At 38.9% G+C, this 20,005-nt stretch overlaps 1 protein-coding gene across 5 annotated transcripts in view; it reads left to right on the plus strand.

Annotated features, from left to right (window-relative positions):
- LOC126481546 (neurexin-1) overlaps nucleotides 1-20,005 on the plus strand; it is a 2,075,559-nt gene that overhangs the window by 80,674 nt on the left and 1,974,880 nt on the right. The window lies entirely within an intron of this gene.

Here is a 20,005-nt window from a genome sequence, read left to right on the forward strand (position 1 = left end):
TGTGGTCGTGTTTTTCATGAAGGGGGCTTGTACCCCTTGTTGTTTTGCGTGGTACTATCACAGCACAGGCCTACAGTGACGTTTTAAGCACCTTCTTGCTTTCCACTGTTGAAGAGCAATTCGGGAATGGCGATTGCATCTTCCAGCACGATCGAGCACCTGTTCATAATGAACGGCCTGTGGCGGAGTGGTTACAAGACAATAACATCCCTGTAATGGACTGGCCTGCACAAAATCCAGATCTGAATCCCATAGGACACCTTTGGGATGTTTTGGAACGCCGCTTTGATGCCGCACCTGACCGAATGACATCGATACTTCTCCACAGTGGGGCACTCCTTGAAGAATGGGCTGCCATTCCCCAAGAAACCTTCGAGCACCTGACTGAACGTATGCCTGCGAGAGTGGGAGCTGTCATCAAGGCTAAGGGTGGGCAAACACCATATTGAATTCCAGAATTATCGATGGATGGCGCCAGCCAGGTGTCCGCATACTTTTGATCACATAATGTATGTCACTGATTTTGCGTATCAGGGATCAGACAGTTTATTGGCAGGTTTGTGAAGGTTAGTCACATTACAAGTCTACGCACAGGTCATGTAATTCCCGTAATTAACGGGCCGCTAATTTGCGTACGTGGTGATGGCGCCCAATAGTGACCCAGATGAGTTCCATGGGATTTACATCGGGTGAATCTGGTCGCCGAGACATCAACGTGAGTTCACTATAATGTTCCTTAAGCCACTGTGACACGCTTCTGGCTCCGAGACAAAGACAATTATACTGCTGAAAGATGATATCGCCGTCGGGGAAGACGTCAAGCATGAAAGGATGCAGGCGGTTCGCAGCTATCAGTGTGTTCTCGATTACTACCACAGGTCCCGTGCAAGCACAGGGGTATGTGTCCCATAGCATAACACTGCTCCCAGCAGTCTGCTTCCGTGGCGCGCTACACGTTTAAGAGCCGCCGTTCACCTCGATGGCTGCCCTTGTGGAGACGCCCATCGACCTAGTGTAGCGGAAATGTGATTCACCCGAAGAGCCGACACGTTTCCATTCATGGACGGTCGAATCTCGACGGTCCCATGCCCACTCATATCGTAACTGACGGTGTCGTTGGGTCAACATGTGAACACGTATGGGTGGCGTGCTGCGGAGCTCCATGTTCAACTACGTACAATGAACAGTGCGCTCCAGCACTGTGCTCTTTTGGCAGACATGCCACAGATAACCATGTATATTCTTTACACAGCAGACAATCCTCCGAATCCCTCGTTGTGTGAAAAGTCGTGGGCGTCCAACGATTGAGCGCCTAGTGGTAGTTTCACTGTCCTTCTAACTCTTTTCGAGGATGCTCACGACAATAGCACGTAGACATTCGACGAACTTCACCATTTTCGAGATACTCGTTCACAGGCTCTGCGAAGTAATAATCTGCCTTTGGTCAAAACAGGTTACCTCAATGGATTTGTCCATATTCAGCTCATATCTTCGCTAGTGTGATCCCCGTCCGTGTCTGCTCCGCTTACATACTTTTCTTACTGTGTCACATGCCACCAAGCGGCAGCCAACGCCGTCGTGGGCAACGGTCATAAAGTTTTGGCATATCACTGTAGAGAGGTATCAAGGAACACCTAACTTGGTACTGAAGGAAAGTGGGTAGTGGGGACAGTATAGGCGCTGGGGGAGGGTTAGCAGAGGGGCGTCAAGGCTTGAGCACAGTGAAGAGGTAGCAGCAGCTATGCAGACACTTGTGCAGGACAGAGCGGCGTGGACAGCTGCGTCAGACACGAGGCCACAGCAGCTACAAAAACGAGATAATATGAGACTGCGAATGCAAATCCTTGGAAACTAATCAACAACTAGATACTGATACAATACGTGTTTGTGACTGGAATCACTCGACGTCTCCCGTTGTCAGTGCCTCAGACCCTGGAGGCGCAGCTCCTCGCGCAAGTACTCGTAGGTCCAAAATCGGCCCCACGAGGCTGGGCGCAGCCCGTTCCAGTCCTCGCTCTGGGGACAAATGTCTGGCCGTACAGAGAATCGAACCCAGGTCCACCACATCGCAGGGAGACACACTGACAATTCGGCTACTGAGGTGGACATATACACACATCAAAAAAAGTTTTGCATCACCTCGGTTCAGGGAGTTGCAGAACCTGTACAGAAAATTGTAATAGAGATCAACATAAACATCATTTCCGCCCTTTTTATTGCTCACGAAAACCATACATTGGATGTTGTACCACCATACAGTGAGATGTTCAGATGTGCTGCCTCAAACTGCTGTACACACCGGTACCTCTAATACCCAGTAGCACGCTCTCTTGCATTGATGCATGCCTGTATTCATCGTTGTATATTATCCACAAGTTCATCGAGGCACTGTTCGTCTAGATTGACCCACTCCTCAACGGCGATTCGGCGTTCCCTCAGAGTGGTTGGTGGGTCACGTTGTCCATAAACAGCCCTTTTAAATCTATCCCAGGCAGGGTCCATGTCTCTAGAACACGCTAGCCACTCTAGTCGAGCGATGTAGTTATCCTGAAGGAAGTCATTCACAAGATGTGCTCGATGGGGGCGCAAAATGTCGTCCACGAAGACGAATGCCTTGCCAATATGCTGCTGATATGGTTGCAGTATCGGTCGGAGGATGGGATTCACGTATCGTACAGCCGCTACGGCGCCTCTCATGAACACCAGCGGCTTACGTCGGCCCCACATAATGCCAACCCGAAACAGCAGGGAACCATAACCTTGCTGCACTCGCTGGACAGTCTAAGGCACTCACCCTGTGCGGGTTGCCTCCAAACACGTCTCCGACGATTGTCTGGTTGAAGGCATATGCGACACTCATCGGTGAAGAGAACATAATGCCAATCCTGAGCGGTCCATTCGGCATGTTGTTGGACCCATCTGTACCGCGCTGCACGGTGTCGTGGTTGCAAAGACGGACCTTACCGTGGACGTCGGGAGTGAAACTGCGCATCACGCAGCCTACTGCGCACAGTTTGAGTCGTAACACGACGTCCTGTGGCTGCACGTAAAGCATTCGACACGGTGGCGTTGCTGTCAGGGTTCCTGGGAGCCATATTCCGTAGGTAGCGGTCATGCACTGCAGTATTAGTCCTCGGGCGGCCCGAGCTAGGCATGTCATCGACAACTACAGTCTCTCTGTATCTCCTCCGTGTCCGAACAACATCGCTTTGTTTCACTCAGAGACGCCTGCAGACCTGCCTTGTCGAGAGCCCTTCCTGGCACAAAGTAACAATGCGGAAGCGATCGCACCGCGGTGTTCACCATCTACCCACGGTTGAACTACAGACAACACGAGGTGTGTACCTGCTTCCCGCTGGAATGACTGGAACTGATCGGCTGTCGGACCCCCTCCGTATAACAGGCACTGCTTATGCACGGCTGTTTATATCTTTGGGCGGGTTTAGTGAGATCCGTGAACAGTCAAAGGCAATGTGTCTGTGATATAATATGCACAGCCAACGTCTATCTTCATCAATTCTGGGAACTGGTGATGCAAAACTTTTTTTGATATATGTGGAACACAATCAGCTCAAAATAACTCGTAGCGTTATGTGGACATGTTAATAAGAGAAAAATAAAAAGAATACCGAATATAGCCCACAAAGTGCTGGAATATGTATGAGGTAGTGAAAAAAATTGATCCTTGTGTATATTACTGTATCAGGACAAGTGGACGTTCGGTACTGTTACGGGGTACTTGGCGAGCCAGGCCCGTGGGCCGTCGACCCGCGTGCCGGGCCTGCCTGCACAGCGCAGCGCAGAGCCGGCGCCTCCTGCCCCGCCGCGCCTCGCCACTCCACTGTTCCAACTTTCACTTCGCATCTTTACGCCAACTCTAACCGAGACTCCGACACACACACGCTGTGTATATTTTTTATTTCGTATACATTATAACTATATTTGTTATGTTGGCGGAAGAGCCAACACCATGTTACTAGAGGAGGCCGAAATGCACGCGTTTTAGCTCACGCAGGCTGGCGTGACGAGGGAAGGACTATACTGACGTGAGTTCTGGAACATGACAAGGAATTAGAATTCAGAAAGCGGACGTAGCTAGTTTGATACTTAACTTTAATCCATTAATGATGAACGTCGCTCTTCACGGTACATGATTGACAATATCAATCTCAATAGTAACTGAATATGGCGCCTTGCTAGGTCGTAGCAAATGACATAGCTGAAGGCTATGCTAAACTGTCGTCTCTGCAAATGAGAGCGTATGTAGGCAGTGAACCATCGCTAGAAAATTCGGCTGTCCACCTGGGGCGAGTGCTAGGGAGTCTCTCTAGACTAGACCTGCCGTGTGGCGGCGCTCGGTCTGCAATCATTGATAGTGGCGACACGCGAGTCCGACGTATAATAACGGACCGCGGCAGATTTAAAAGCTACCACCTAGCAAGTGTGGTGCATAAATATACATGGAGTGTGTGTGTGTGTGTGTGTGTGTGTGTGTGTGTGTGTGTGTGTGTGTGTGTGTGTCTGTGTCTGTGTTTGTGTTTGTGGGGGAGAGCAGAGTTTCTCCGCAGAGAGCTGCGTATTGATTTGTAATTTGTTTTCCTGTGACTATAACTTCCATATTTGGTACTTCTCTTCAATTATTAATTTCCCCGGTGGAGGCTGTTGCTGGATTTGAGAATTTTCAAAGCCGTGTTGATGCCTGTTGGGCTGTGTTTCACGTCCTTAGGGTGTTAAGTAAATGTAGAATGACAGCTGGTGCTTTTCAATTCTCTTCTGTGGTTTGGGTATTTCGTATCGAAGTTTCTGCTTACCTGTCTTATGTAAGGCCGGCCGTTGTGGACGAGCGGTTCTAGGCGCTTCAGTCTCGAACCGCGCGACCGCTACGGTCGCAGGTTCGAATCCTGCCTCGGGCGTGGATGTGTGTGATGTCCTTAGGTTAGTTAGGTTTAAGTAGTTCTAAGTTCTAGGGGACTGATGACCTCAGATGTTAGGTGCCAAATGCTCAGAGCCATTTGAACTATTTTTCTGTCTTATATAAACTGATTTTGCAGTCTTGACATGTCAGTTGCTAAATACCAGTTGTGTTGTGTTTGTCCGATTTCGTATTGGTTGCCTTAGTTTCCTGCATATTGAGTTAGCAGTCATTTTTTGTAAGTATGTGTGTTTCTCTGGTTAGGTGACATGTGGGTGTACAATATATTACTGTCGTAAGTAAACGTGATGAATAATGAGACAGGCGACATATCGCATAGACCTCTCACAGAAATGAAAGCAACAAATAAGGGCGTGTGAACTATGTCACAACAAAGGAATTCGAGAGTCAAAACTTCCAATACGGAGCGCAAGAATCATAACACGTGGTACTTGTGTAGAAGAAATAGGAGGTATGTACGTCTTGAAGTCGCTTCCTTACACCTCGGTGTTTCGGACAAACGTTACATCACAACACAGACACAAATTTGAATACAGCGGACATACACGTCAGTGACCGGACGGTCAGTTCATAATTATGTGAAAAGAGAAATATGGGTCACAATGAAAATTTGTACACGGATCTACTCGATCGCAGTTGGACACCGTGACCACAGAACCGCGATGCCGTGGCTGTTCAAATTCGGTCGATATGGCACGTCTTAAGCTTGGACCGTCCACTGTTCCTGCTTCGCTGTTTTTCGCAGTTCAGTACACCTTCTTCCCCTTTTCGTACTTCATCTGTGTTCAGTTTCTGACGGGCTGTCCACTGGAACATCTCATCACTAAGTCTGAGGGGGGGTTTCGATATAGCTTATGGAATACCGTCTGAGATAAGCGACTGGATTCGTGATGTGCTATCAGAGAGGTTACACAGTTCGCAGTAAAACAGGAGTGATATGTGGCGTTCCCCTAGGTAGTCTATGGGCCCTCTGTTATTCCTTATCTGTATAAACGATTTAGGAGACAGTCTGAGCAGCCATGTTAGGCTGTTTGCAGATGATGGTGTTGTTTATCGTCTAGTAAAGTCATTAGAAAATCAAAACCAATTGCCAAACGATTTAGATGGTGCGAAAATTGGCATTTGGCCCTCATCCATTTGAGTGCTAAAAGGAATCTATTAAACTTCGGTTACACGACAAATCAATGAAATGTAAAGACCGCAAATGCGACTAAGTATCTAGCAATTACAATTACGAACAACTTAAATTGGAAAGAAGACATAGAAAGCGTTTTGGGGAATGCCGATGAAAGAGTGCGTTTCATTGGCAGAACACTTAGAAGATGCAACAGACCATCAGCTCTACTAAAGAGACTGGCTACACTAAGCTTGTCCGTCTCCTTTTGCAGTACTGCTGCGCGGTGTGGGATCCTTACCGGACAGAATAAACGGAGGACATCGAGAACGTTCAAAGAAAAGCAGCATGTTTTGTATTGTCGACAAACAGGGGCCAGTGTCACGGATACGATACAAGGTTTGGGGTGGACATAATTAAAACAAAGGCGTTTCTCTTTACAGCGGGTTCTTCTCGCTAAATTTCAATCACCAACTTTCTTCACCGAATGCGAAAATATGTTGTTTATGGCGATTTACGTACGGAGAAACGATCATCTCAACAAAATGAGGGGAATCAGAACTCAGACTGAAAGAAGTAAGTGTTCGTTTTTTCCGCACGAGACTGAAATAACAGAGAATTATTGTGACGGTGGTTCGATGAACCCTTTGGCAGGGAGTTCAAGTAGGATAATTTTGACAGAGCTGGCTCACATTTCTCATTTCGTAAAAAATAAAAAAATCGCTCGTTTCACTCGCAATTCTTGTTATTTTTCACGAAAATTCGAAAAATTACCCAGCTCTGTCAAAATTATCCTACTATTTTCCACCTAAAAAGAGCTTGGTGAACGACTCATTTCCCTAGGTAAACGTGAGAAAATAAATTTAATGAGCTTGGTGAATGACTCATGTCCCTAGGTGAACATAAGAATTTAAAATGGTGAACGTAAGAAAATAAAAAAAGGCGAATGTAAGAAAATAATGGTGAACGAGAGTAAATGACTCATTTCATAAATTTGTTTACCTTCATGATAATTGAGTTGGGACTCATTTAAATTTGTTTGCCTTCATGACAATTAGGTTGGGAACTATTTTGGGACACAATTACATTTTTATGAGTAGTTGTTTGTAAATGTTTTGTGAGATTATTCTTGTTTACAGCTCTACCACATTCGCATGTAACTATAATTTTTTTTTGAAGTATCAATGTACAAAAAAATAAATTTGTTCTCAAAAAGTGCAAAACACTCCCTATGGAACACCTTCCACTCGTTTTCGAGTTTCAGTCCTCTGCCCTGTGTACACGACTCTTCACGAAGACTAAGGCCAGAATTAACTGAACTGTTTCATTTTTTCGGCTCGATATTAAGTACATAGGCGAGGAAAATGTTCAGCCAAATGGCTAGCTCTCCACACACATAACGTTTTATTTGACCTCCGGTATGGCCACTCCCTTCGGTCAATGTGTGAGGTTTGGATAAAGTAAAGGAGCTTGAAGATTATATATATACACTACTGGCCATTAAAATTGCTACACTAAGAAGAAATGCAGACGATACACGGGTAATCATTGGACAAATATATTATACTAGAACTGACATGTGATTACATTTTCACGCAATTTGGGTGCATAGATCCTGAGAAATCAGTACCCAGAACAACCACCTCTGGTCGTAATAACGGCCTTGATACGCCTCCCCATTGAGTCAAACAGAGCCTGGATGGCGTGTACAGGTACACCTGCCCATGCAGCTTCAACACGATACCACAGTTCATCAAGAGTAGTGACTGGCGTATTGTGACGAGCCAGTTGCTCGGCCACCATTGACCAGACGTTTTCAATTGGTGAGAGATCTGGAGAATGTGCTGGCCAGGGCAGCAGTCGAACATTTTCTGTATCCAGAAAGGCCCGTACAGGACCTGCAACATATGGTCGTGCATTATCCTGCTGAAATGTAGGGGTTCGCAGGGATCGAATGAAGGGTAGAGCCACGAGTAGTAACACATCTGAAATGTAACGTCCACTATTCAAAGTGCCGTCAATGCGAACAAGAGGTGACCGAGACGTGTAACCAATGGCACCCCATACCATCACGCCAGGTGATACGCCAGTGTGGCGATGACAAATACACGCTTCCAATGTGCGTTCACCGCCAAACACGGATGCGACCATCATGATGCTGTAAACAGAACCTGGATTCATCCGAAAAAATGACATTTTGCCATTCGTGAACCCAGGTTCGTCGTCGAGTACACCATCGCAGGCGCTCCTTTCTATGCTACAGCGTCAAGGGTAACCGCAGCCATGGTCTCCGAGCTGACAGTCTATGCTGCTGCAAACGTCGTCGAACTGTTCGTGCAGATGGTTGTTGTCTTGCAAACGTCCCCATCTGTTGACTCAGGGATCGTGACGTGCCTGCACGATCCGTTACAGCCATGCGGATAAGATGCCTGTCATCTCGACTGCTAGGGCAGTTGGGATCCAGCACGGCGTTCCGTATTGCCCTCCTGAACCCACCGATTCCATATTCTTCTAACATTGAATGGATCTCGACCAACGCGAACGGCAATGTCGCGATACGATAAACCGCAATCGCGATAGGCTACAATCCGACCTTTATCAAAATCGGAAACGTGATGGTACGAATTTCTCCTTCTTACACGAGGCATTACAACAACGTTTCTCTAGGTAACGCCGGTCAACTGCTGTTTGTGTCTGAGAAATCGGTTGGAAATCTTCCTCACGTACGTGTCGCCACCGGCGCCAACCTTGTGTGAATTCTCTGAAAAGCTAATCATTTGTATATCACAGCATCTTCTTCCCGTCAGTTAAATTTCGCGTCTGTAGCACGTCATCTTCGTGGTGTAGCAAATTTAAAGGCCAGTAGTGTAGTTGGTACTTGAGTTAGAAAGATGGGACGAGAACAAGTAATATTACACAGAATTGCTGTTAAACAGTTTAATTAGGTTAACTTCAAAGTTTAAATCATCAAAATCGATTCAGAAATAGCAAAATTATCGTAATATTAGTCTATTGGGAGCTTGCTTAACTGCTGAAAGTCAAGCATAGCTGAGAGCGACAGAGAAAGACATAAAAGGCGGAGCTAGTTACCTGAACGTCACGCAGCCGGCTTGCGTTTCCTGCATCTGTCAGTTGAGTCAGAGCTTTACTCAAAGCAGTACGTATGCAGTTTCTCAGCAGTCCAATACATCGATTTCTCAGTCAAATATAAACCGATTTTAAAAATTCAGAGTGCTACATCAAAAGATCTCTTCATATTTTTCAGTTTTTCTATCTTTCTGAAAACATTTCAAAATGAATTGAAAACATGAAGTTAACACTTCCATAACTTTTTCTAGTTTTTTATTCATTTACATAATTAAAAATTTTCAGTGAGTACTCTATGTTGTGCATCGTATGTAAGATTCTTCTTACCATACATAACTACATAAGCAAGTGTATCATTTGGAATACTATAATTAAAAGTGGATAAGTTTCTTAGTCGTTTTTTGTGTAGTTACAACATTCTTTCTACGAGTCATATTGATTACATAAATCAGATTATTCGCTATGAAACTAAATCGGTTAATATCGATATCTGATTTTAATAGAATAACTCGTTGAAAATCGAGAAATGCATCGTATGCTTTGAGAAAGTTATCTGGCGGATTCATGTTCCACATCTCCTGCGGAAACACTTCAATCGACCATTTTTCCGGTATATAATGTGATCGAATAACTAAGAGTCAACTAATGGATTATTTTTTTGGCTTGTCTCGAATGTGACAAAAACGAAGTAAGGCATGTCGAATGCTACTGAGTTGTAGTAGTTTGTGATATCGAGTTCAAAGCTCTTCTTGTCAGATAAGCCAATTTGAAGCTCATAAAGAGAGATCGAAATTTTCGGATTTTTCAGAATATTTTCTCGCTGTTCTAGCTCGTAATTTGGTTCGTATTTGACAATAGGAACACATCGATTCTATTGTTCCTTCTTTTATTTCAATTCCGGCGTCATTATAGTCAGACCATCGAAGTATTGCATCTCCAGAACTTGAACTACATTTAAAAATTATAGTCAAATCTCCTTCCCATATAATTTCTTTGTAGTCTTTAAAAAATCCACCAAGCGTTGACAATGGATAAAGCACTTCATTTCTCTTACTCTTTATTTTTCCAGTGTTAAGAATATGTCCCTCTAAGCTTATCTTGTCAGTAACAGATGAAGTCAGATGCAGTAAACTGACAAGGAAATAAAATGAGGTTCAATTCTAGATAAAATATTATTCCCTACATAGTTAACGATTAACTTCTTGTTTGATTTTCCATCATTTCCAATAATACTAAAATTCATGTACAATTTTGCATGATTTGGATGAAGCCACCCATCTCCAATATTTATTTCAATCTCTGTATCCTTATTTGGAGCATTCAAATTATTTTTAGTTTTCTCATTCACAGGGAATCAGTGAAACTGGTAACTCTCAAATTTTATTCATGACACAGTCTAAGATGGTTTACCTGTCGCTGATTTATTAACCCTTTGTGTGTCACATTTAGAAAAAAATTGGGGAAAACTTTTTTTGTGATGAACATTTACTGCATATGTTACACATATGCCATATCCACTGCAAAAGTTCTTTTGAAGCTATTGGTTAATAAATAAAATAATGATTCCAAATGGCATTATTAGAAATTACATGATAATTACTCAAAAATGCACACATAACTGTATTGTAAACTTACCGTATTTCCTTCCCTTGCCCTTGAGGAACTACATAAAGTTGATTCCATAACCAAGAATTTCATTATACACAGAATAAAACTAAACACAACATTTATTGTTCACTCAAAAATGCAGTAGCACAACTCACGGCACTTCTCTGTTCTGCACTTCAAACAAACGGCGAGTCATGAAAGCAGACGCCACTGTGATCTGTTGGCCAAACTTGGAACTATGTGAAGCGATGCCAAACGGTATCATTGACGCTTTGGGAAGCTAAAAAAGGCCAGGAATACTTAATGATGCCATTTGAAATCGCAGACGCAGAAAAGGTTGAAGAAAAAAATTTATTAAGACATATCTAAAACAACTCTTACAGTAACACCATCAAAGTCAATTAAATTATCGTTTTCATCAGTTACAGTAATTTCTAAGTCTTGAATAGGATCAAAAATTGGAATGTTTGCAGGATATGTGGTTCATGAATTATTGGTCCACCAAATTCTGCATTAGGCTTGAATAAAGCAATAATATTGGTTTCTTTGTGAAAATGATCAGTATGCTTTACAAACATTCCATCATTCAGATTAAAATTTATGTTGATTAACTCGAATGGAATAATTTTAGGAACAGCTTTAGCCACAGCTTTTCTTTAGCCTCATCAACTTGGTTACTAAAACCAAGCAAACTTCCAATACTATCTGCTATATCCATATACAATTTTATGTCACTTTCAATCACAGTTCTGTTTAGAATTTCATCTGCTTTAATGTGAATGTTGGGCTTTTTCGAATGGATATTTTTTTTAATTATTTAAACTGTACTGTCCTACATGAATTTCTATTGTCTCTCGATTACAGTGAGGTTTATTATTCTTCGATGTAATAGTTGGAGCTAAAAAAGTTGAATAAAAACCGACTAGTGAAACACTAGTATAACTGTCTTGAATTGCTACAGTCAATCGTTTTCTCACAACAGATGACCTACCACTCAGTTGTAATAATCTACTCATTTACTACTGAAAAAAATATTAATAAATGAGCAAAACTGATTTGGAGCCAAAAATAAGACTTCCAGAGAAGAAGTTGAAAAACGAACATGGTAAGCTTTTACCAAATTCTGTTCGATGTGCAAAAATTGGACTGAGTGGATGTGCAAAGACTACATTAATGATTGACAGTTATATCCAAGTTCCTGGTTGGTTGAACTGAAATAAAATTAATTATCTATATGTTTATTCAAAAAGATAAGATCAGCCAAAATATCAAGAATTTATAAAAAATTGTGAAAAAATTGAAGACAAGCATAATGAAAAAATAGCTACCTTTGTCGAGAATAACGATGAAATTGTTCCATTCAATCAGTGTCAGGACAACTCAGTTGTAGTCTTTGATGGCTTCATTCTTGAGAACCAAGGTATCATTAGAGAATATGTTACTAGAGGTAGACATAAAGGAACATATCGTTTTTACTTAGCTCAAACCTACTCAAAGATACCAAAACAACTAGTAAGAGATAACCTATATTTTTAAAATATTTTTAGACAAGATAACACAAATTGAAATCATATTTACCATGAGTTGGAGGAGAATTAAGGTTTGATGATTTTAAAGAAATGTGTAGTAAATGTTGGAGTGATGAGTTCGGATTCTTTATGATAGACATGACTAGAAAACCAAATGAAGATAAATTCAGAAATAAAATACAACATTTCATAACTACATAAACATTAAACATAAACATAAATGTAAACATTCAACATAAAAGTCCAACATAAACATAAAACAATAAACATAAACATGTACATAAACATAATTAATGTTTTTCCTTCCCTAATAAAAGTTTCCAAGATACGATCCAGAGGTTGTTAAAAAAGCTAAGCAAGAAAAAAAGAAGCTGGAGAACTTAAAGAACAATTCAAGCTTTGGAAAAGAACAACCAAGAAGACAATATGAAATATATAAAAAGGAAGATCAACCTGTTATTGATGCCATCGAAAAAGTAAAACAAGGAAACGAAGGATTAGGAGATAACATTCTGAAAGTGACTGAAGAAAATAGAGAAGTTGGAAAACAGATGATTCCATATCATCATCATATAGAAGATTTTGGAGATTTATCACCAATTTAACCATTAAAATATTGGTCTCGTGATATTCCTAGCAAGTATGACTACACATTAAGTGAATCAGAAATTTAGGATGCACTGAATAAATATGAAGAAGAGAAAAAATTAAGGGGGATACAGGAAACAATAGAAGAGAAGAAACTTGATAATGCTACAAAAACAGAAGAGGTGCAGTCTGATAATGATACAACAACAAATGTTGGTGAAAAAATGTTAAGAAATGTAAGTGAAGGAATGTTAAAGTATTTTAATCATAGTGAAGATCCAACTTTTGGATTAAAACCTGTTGGAGCATTTAAATTTGTTGGAAAATTACCTGTAATATTTCAAGGTGACAGATTAAAAGATGATGCAAAATAATATAAATGTACAGATGGGCTAATGAATCTTACTATGGATGATATGGAAAGTAATCCAAATAAAATCAAGTAGAGGCAAAAAATAAAATACACTGATAAAAGAAATTGTTAATGTCAATCAGATGAAGCATATCTAGCCATTGGACATGGTTTAATTAAGAAGTATACAGAAAAACCAGTTGAATATCTTTGGGTGAATGATGTTCGACAATTAATCGACAGATTAGCAGTCATTCATGGCGAAGAACTAGCAGGGAATAAAAATTTTCATAATGAAAAAGCTAGCATAGCACAGATGTTAACAAATAAATTTAATGATTTCATAATTGATCATCCAAAAGGAATTCTGTATCTGATTAGATTTTTGAATAGTCTTCCTCACACATTTTGTAAAAGTGATAAACATGGAAAAGGAATCGTCAGTTGGGCTTCAGGTACTTTACCAATGCCTGAAATGCATCTACCAGGTTTTAATTACTGCTGACCATTCACTAAACTTCAAGAAAGACTAGCATGTGGTGATGCAGGAGTAAATCCATTAGATGAAGCTCGTAAACAGCATGATACTGCATACAGAGATCATAAAGATTTACAATCTAGACTTAAGCAGATAAACAACTCCAGCTAGTTGCAAAAGAAAGAATGCATGCAAATGATGCTAGTGTGAAAGAGAAAATGGCACCAACAGCAGTTAGAGCAATAATGTACGGAAAACAAAAATTAGGAATGGGACTCGATCTTGATGAAAATGGATGGGGGCTATAAAAATCTTTATAAATTTTTAATCTATATAAATGAACAATTTTACTATTGATTATACTTTGCTACCTAGTGGCAAGACAAAACCACAATAAATTAAATTTAAGTTGAATAATGAACAGTTAAATGTGATTCAACCACTTTTAACTGATGTTCAAAAGAGAAAAAAAAGAAAAGAATGTTGGTGGAAATTTACTTGTTCATTAGCTATTCCTGTTGTGAAAAAATTATTGAACATCTACCAAAAAGGAAAGAAGGAAAAGGATTAACACTACATGGAGGTGGATTTCTACCTTCACTTTTGGCTGCAATACCATATCAAGCAGCTATTAATTCACTTGCTGGCGGATCTGCAGCAATCGCAAATGCAGTAATAAACAAGAAGAAAGCCAAGAAAGAATTAGAAGAGCAGAAGAGACATAATCAAGCCATGGAGAAGAAAGCTGGATGCAGTCAGGAGACAGCTTCAGCTGGCATGGGAGTGGGAGTGAAAAAAGCAAAAAAAAATTTCGAAGTGCTGATTGAAAAATTAAACAGTCCTTTATCTAATTTTGATATAGAAAAACTTGCTAAACAGTTGAAAATTAAACATTTTCGTTATTATTGATGAATTAGCAGGACACAGTCCTAAGACTGCTTCAACTGTTGCTAGCAAACCATTGAAGAATTGAATGTGGAATAGTAAATTTAGATAGATCTGATCATGTTGGTACTCATTGGACTTGTTACTATAAAAATAATGACAAGAAATTTGTTTTTGATTCATTTGGTGCTAATACACCAAAGCAACTAGTTAACTATTTGCGAAAAGTGAACTATACTACAATACTGAAAGAATGCAAAATTTTGATGAAGTAAATTGTATCTATTTGTTTTAAAATTGTTATGTGAGAATTACAAGTTTAATGATATTTTGGATTTAATAAATGGACATTTTTGGATATAAGATAGGTCAAACAAAAGGTCTTAGCACATCTACATTCAGTCTAGAAAAAATCAAAAGTGAAATTGATCCAAAAATAGAACATATGATTAAGCAATTTCAATCATCAATAGACCCAAAGATAGCCAACGCAATTAAACAATTTCAGAAAGAAATTAAGGCTATTCTTAAAGTAACTAGAGGTTATATTGGCCTTAAAGGTAGAGGACTTTTTGAATGTAAATGATCCAATTGATGCAAAGGATGCAGTGAACAAATATTATTTCGATAATTAGTTAACAAATGTTGTTACAAAACCTTAATATGCCAGCATCCTAACACATTTCAATAACTATATCACCACTACACAGTTTAATACAAAAATTAATCAGAGTCTTCAAGATAACTACAGCACTTTAAAGAATTTCTTTTCAAATAAGGAATTTGAAAAAGCTTTTGAAGATTACTTTTCAAAGCCCGATTTAACGAATATCTAATAAGTGATCTCCAGAAAAGAATGTATGACAAACATAGAGTGAAATTTGACTTTCATACTGGCACAGAAACATTCACATATGCATTTGATGACGATGTAAAAATCAAGAGAATTATTTTATTTGGAGTCAATGTTAATCATAATCTGTAACACACTAAGCAGGGATGGCTAGAGGACAAATGTAAGGATGTAGAGGCTTATCTCACTAGGGGTAAGATAGATACAGCCTACAGGAAAATTAAAGAGACTTTGGGAGAAAGGAGAATCACTTACATGAATATCAAGAGCTTTGATGGAAACCCAGTTCTAAGCAAAGAAGGAAAAGCAGAAAGGTGGAAGGAGTATATAGAGGGTCTATAGAAGGGTGATGTACTTGAGGACAATATTATGGAAATGGAAGAGGATGTAGACGATGATGAAATGGGAGATATGATACTGCGTGAAGAGTTTGACAAAGCACTGAAAGACCTGAGTCAAAACAAGGCCCCCGGAGTAGACAACATTCCATTAGAACTACTGACAGCCTTGGGAGAGCCAGTCCTGACAAAACTCTACCATCTGGTGGGCAAGATGCATGAGACAGGCGAAATACCCTCAGACTTCAAGAAGAATATAATAATTCCAATCCCAAAGAAAGCAGGTGTTGACAGACGTGAAAATTACCGAACTATCAGTTTAATAAGTCACAGCTGCAAAATACTAAGGCGAATTCTTTACAGACGAATGGAAAAACTGATAGAATCGACCTTGGGGAAGATCAGTTTGGATTCCGTAGAAACGTTGGAACACGTGAGGCAATACTGACCTTACGACTACCTTAGAAGAAAGATTAAAACAGAGGCAAACCTACGTTTCTAGCATTTGTAGACTTAGAGAAAGCTTTTGACAATGTTGACTGGAATACTCTCTTTCAAGGGTGGCAGGGGTAAAATACAGGGAGCGAAAGGCTATTTACAATTTGTACAGAAACCAGATGGCAGTTATAAGAGTCGAGGGGTATGAAAGGGAAGCAGTTGTTGGGAAGGGAGTGAGACAGGGTTGTAGCCTATCCCCAGTGTTATTCAATCTGTATATTGAGCAAGCAATAAAGGAAACAAAAGAAAAGTTCCGAGTAGGTATTAAAATCCATGGAGAAGAAATATGAACTTTGAGGTTCGCTGATGACACTGTAATCCTGTCAGAGACAGCAAAGGACTTGGAAGAGCAGATGACAGAATGGACAGTGTCTTGAAAGGAGGGTATAAGATGAACATCAACAATAGCAAAACGAGGATAGTGGAATGTAGTCGAATTAAGTCAGGTGATGCTGAGGGAATTAGGTTAGGAAATGAGACACTTAAAGTAGAAAAGGAGTTTTGCTATTTGGGGAGCAAAATAACTGATGATGGTCGAAGTAGAGAGGATATAAAATGTAGACTGGCAATGGCAAGGAAAGCGTTTCTGAAGAAGAAAAATTTGTTAACATCGAGTATAGATTTAAATGTCAGGAAGTCTTTTCTGGAAGCGTTTGTATGGAATGTAGCCATGTATGGAAGTGAAACGTGGACGATAAATAGTTTAGACAAGAAGAGAATAGAAGCTTTCGAAATGTGGTGCTACAGAAGAATGCTGAAGATTAGATGGGTAGATCATATAACTAATGAGGAGGTGTTGAATAGAATTGCAGAGAAGAGGAGCTTGTGGCACAACTTGACTAGAAGAAGGGATCGGTTGGTAGGACATGTTCTGAGGAATCGAGGGATCACCAATTTAGTATTGGACGGCCGCGTGGAGGGTAAAAACCGTAGAGGGAGACCAAGAGATGAATACACTAAGCAGATTCAGAAGGATGTAGGCTGCAGTAGGTACTGGGAGACGAAGAAGCTTGCACAGGATAAAGTATCATGGAGAGCTGCATCAAACCAGTCTCAGGACTGAAGACCACAACAACAACAACACACTGATTTTAAAATGGAGATAAAAGTTTCAACGTTGATGAGCTGCAAATTTTATATCCAACACAGTTTAATAACCCATCACTTGAAATGAAAAAGAATGATAAAACACATATATCTCTAAATAAAGCTGTTAAGACTGTCCCTGTTTCACGTGAGTTAATCATGTGTGGTGAATTACCTGTAGAATATAAAGATGGTGACAGTGGCAGCTAAAATTATATTATTATATTTTTTAATCTATTTAAATGGACGATAGTGCTTTGCACTGAGCTCTTCAGAGCGGTCACACTTCGCATTTAGTCCTTAAGGACGATCATATTCATTGCTTGAAGTGTGAATAATTTACTGAGATACGTAATCCACACAGAGTAACAACAAAAAATGGAAGACAAAGAATCGAATATCTTTGTACAATATGTAAAACCAAGAAGAGGAAATTCGTTAAAAAATTTTTGTTAGTTAATGAAGTTCTAAGACTGCTTTAGCAGTCGGCAGTGAAGATCTAAATAATATTCGTGAAGAAATAAATAATGAATTACATAAAGCGATGAGAAAAAAATTTAAAAGTAGACAGTTTGTCATTTTTGGCATATACGAATTATGGCAAGCTGATCTAGTCGAAATGGACTCAAGTAATTTGAAATGAATTTCAAAAATAAACATATCTTTATTGACAATCATTGACATCTTTTCAAAATTTGCATGGCCTGTTCCTGTTAAAGATAAAACAGGTAAGACTGTAGTTGATGCATTCGAAAAAATTTTCATAAGTAGAAAGCCAAACAATTTACAGACAGATAATGGCAAACAATTCCATAACAAAGCTTTTCAAGAACTGATGAAGAAATACATTAATTATTATTCAACTTTTTCAGCATTAAAGGCATCTGTTGTTGAACGATTTAACAGAAAAGATGTGGAAGAGATTTGACTTACAAGGGAATTATAAATGGACTGATCTAGATTCGAAATTAGTTGATGAATGCAATAACACAAAACATTCTACAACAAGAATGAAACCAATAGAAGTTAGTGAGATAAATTTAAAAATAGGCACAATTGTATCTAATGATCTGGCTAAATTTAAAAATGTGATAAAGTGACAATAAACTTAAAGGTCTTTTCAAACAAGGATATACTGCAAATCGGTCAACAGAAATTTTTGAAGTTAAAGATAAGATTCATTCTAATCCAACTGCATTTAAGTTGTAGGCTCTAGATAGCAAAGAAGTAAAAGGAAATTTTTATGAACAAGAGTTACAGAAAACCAAGTATCCTGATGTATACATCGTTGAAAGAGTTTTGAGAAATGAAGGAGATAAAGTTTATGTTAAATGGTTAAGTTTTGACAGTTCACACAACAGTTGGGTAAGTATAGAGAATGTAATTTTATAAGGTGTAAGTGGTTTATACTCAATTTTAATATTCATTATTTCTCTTACAACAATATCTTCATTTAAACTTGATTCAAAATGATTTCTTTAAGAAATTATTAGTAATCTTCCTTTCATTAAATTGTATATATTTATTGAGTTTGGATTCCTGAGTCTCAAAATTATTTCGATTTCTGGATAATCTGTTTGTAATTCATGCAAGCTATAATTTACAGAACAATTTTGAGTTCTTATAACATAATATGGATACTCCCACATATGATTTTCTTGAATAAATAAATTCACTATGTACATCTTGATTAAGGGTTGGAGGAGTGGCATGATTATCAATAATTTCATCTTTGTCTTGAATTATATGTCTGGCAATGTTGAAGATAATTCTATTACTATTTTTCATATTTTCAACTTTATTTTTTAAATCTTGAATTTTATTTTCTAAATTATTAATTGTATTTTGTAGTTAGTATTCACCATATTTACGAAGGTAAAACTTCATGATTAACCCATTTTTTAAGTTTTGTGCTTCTTCTTTCTTGGATGACAAGATTAGTGATTATACTCCTGCATCATTGATAAATATCGCTCTATTTTCGTTATAAGTTAGACCGCTATGGAATAGGGACCTAACAATTTATTCATATTTTGCTTTATCTACATTTACATTTACGTTCATAGTTTGATCAATATTTTCATATTTAAGAATTTCAGGAACATCTTTTACTTTAAACCATGGATTATTCTTTTTATCAACGCTCATAAACACTTGATTATTATTATACAATCGAATCCATTTAAGAGAAATATTGAATTATATTTTCTTACATGGTGATGGAAATCTATGTTATCTACGCATTTAGATACTTGAAAATCTGTATTATTCCAAGTGGGTAAAGATTTAATCCACTTGAAAATCTATATTATTCCCAGTGGCTAAACTTTTAGCAGCTTGAAAATCTCTTTTAATATTACTATGATTTCCTGGCAGGATGGTCATCCTGCCTGAAATTCCATAGTGAATAAAGCACATCTTGTTTTTCTATCTATTATTTGAGCATTGTAATTATTTCCACATTGACTTTTATTAGTATAAGATCTGCGGAGGATAAAAAATATAGGATATCATTTGCAATTAACATGTTTTTCACTTCCAATAAAGGAACCCAAATATCTCTAAATCATGTTCCCAAAACCAAATCACATTTCTTCTACTGAATGAATTCAAAAATGTTCAACATGGTCTATTCTGAAATCTTTTAAATTTTTTA

Source organism: Schistocerca serialis, chromosome 5 (assembly GCF_023864345.2).
Source record: "Schistocerca serialis cubense isolate TAMUIC-IGC-003099 chromosome 5, iqSchSeri2.2, whole genome shotgun sequence".
In the NCBI taxonomy this organism is placed as follows: domain Eukaryota; kingdom Metazoa; phylum Arthropoda; class Insecta; order Orthoptera; family Acrididae; genus Schistocerca; species Schistocerca serialis.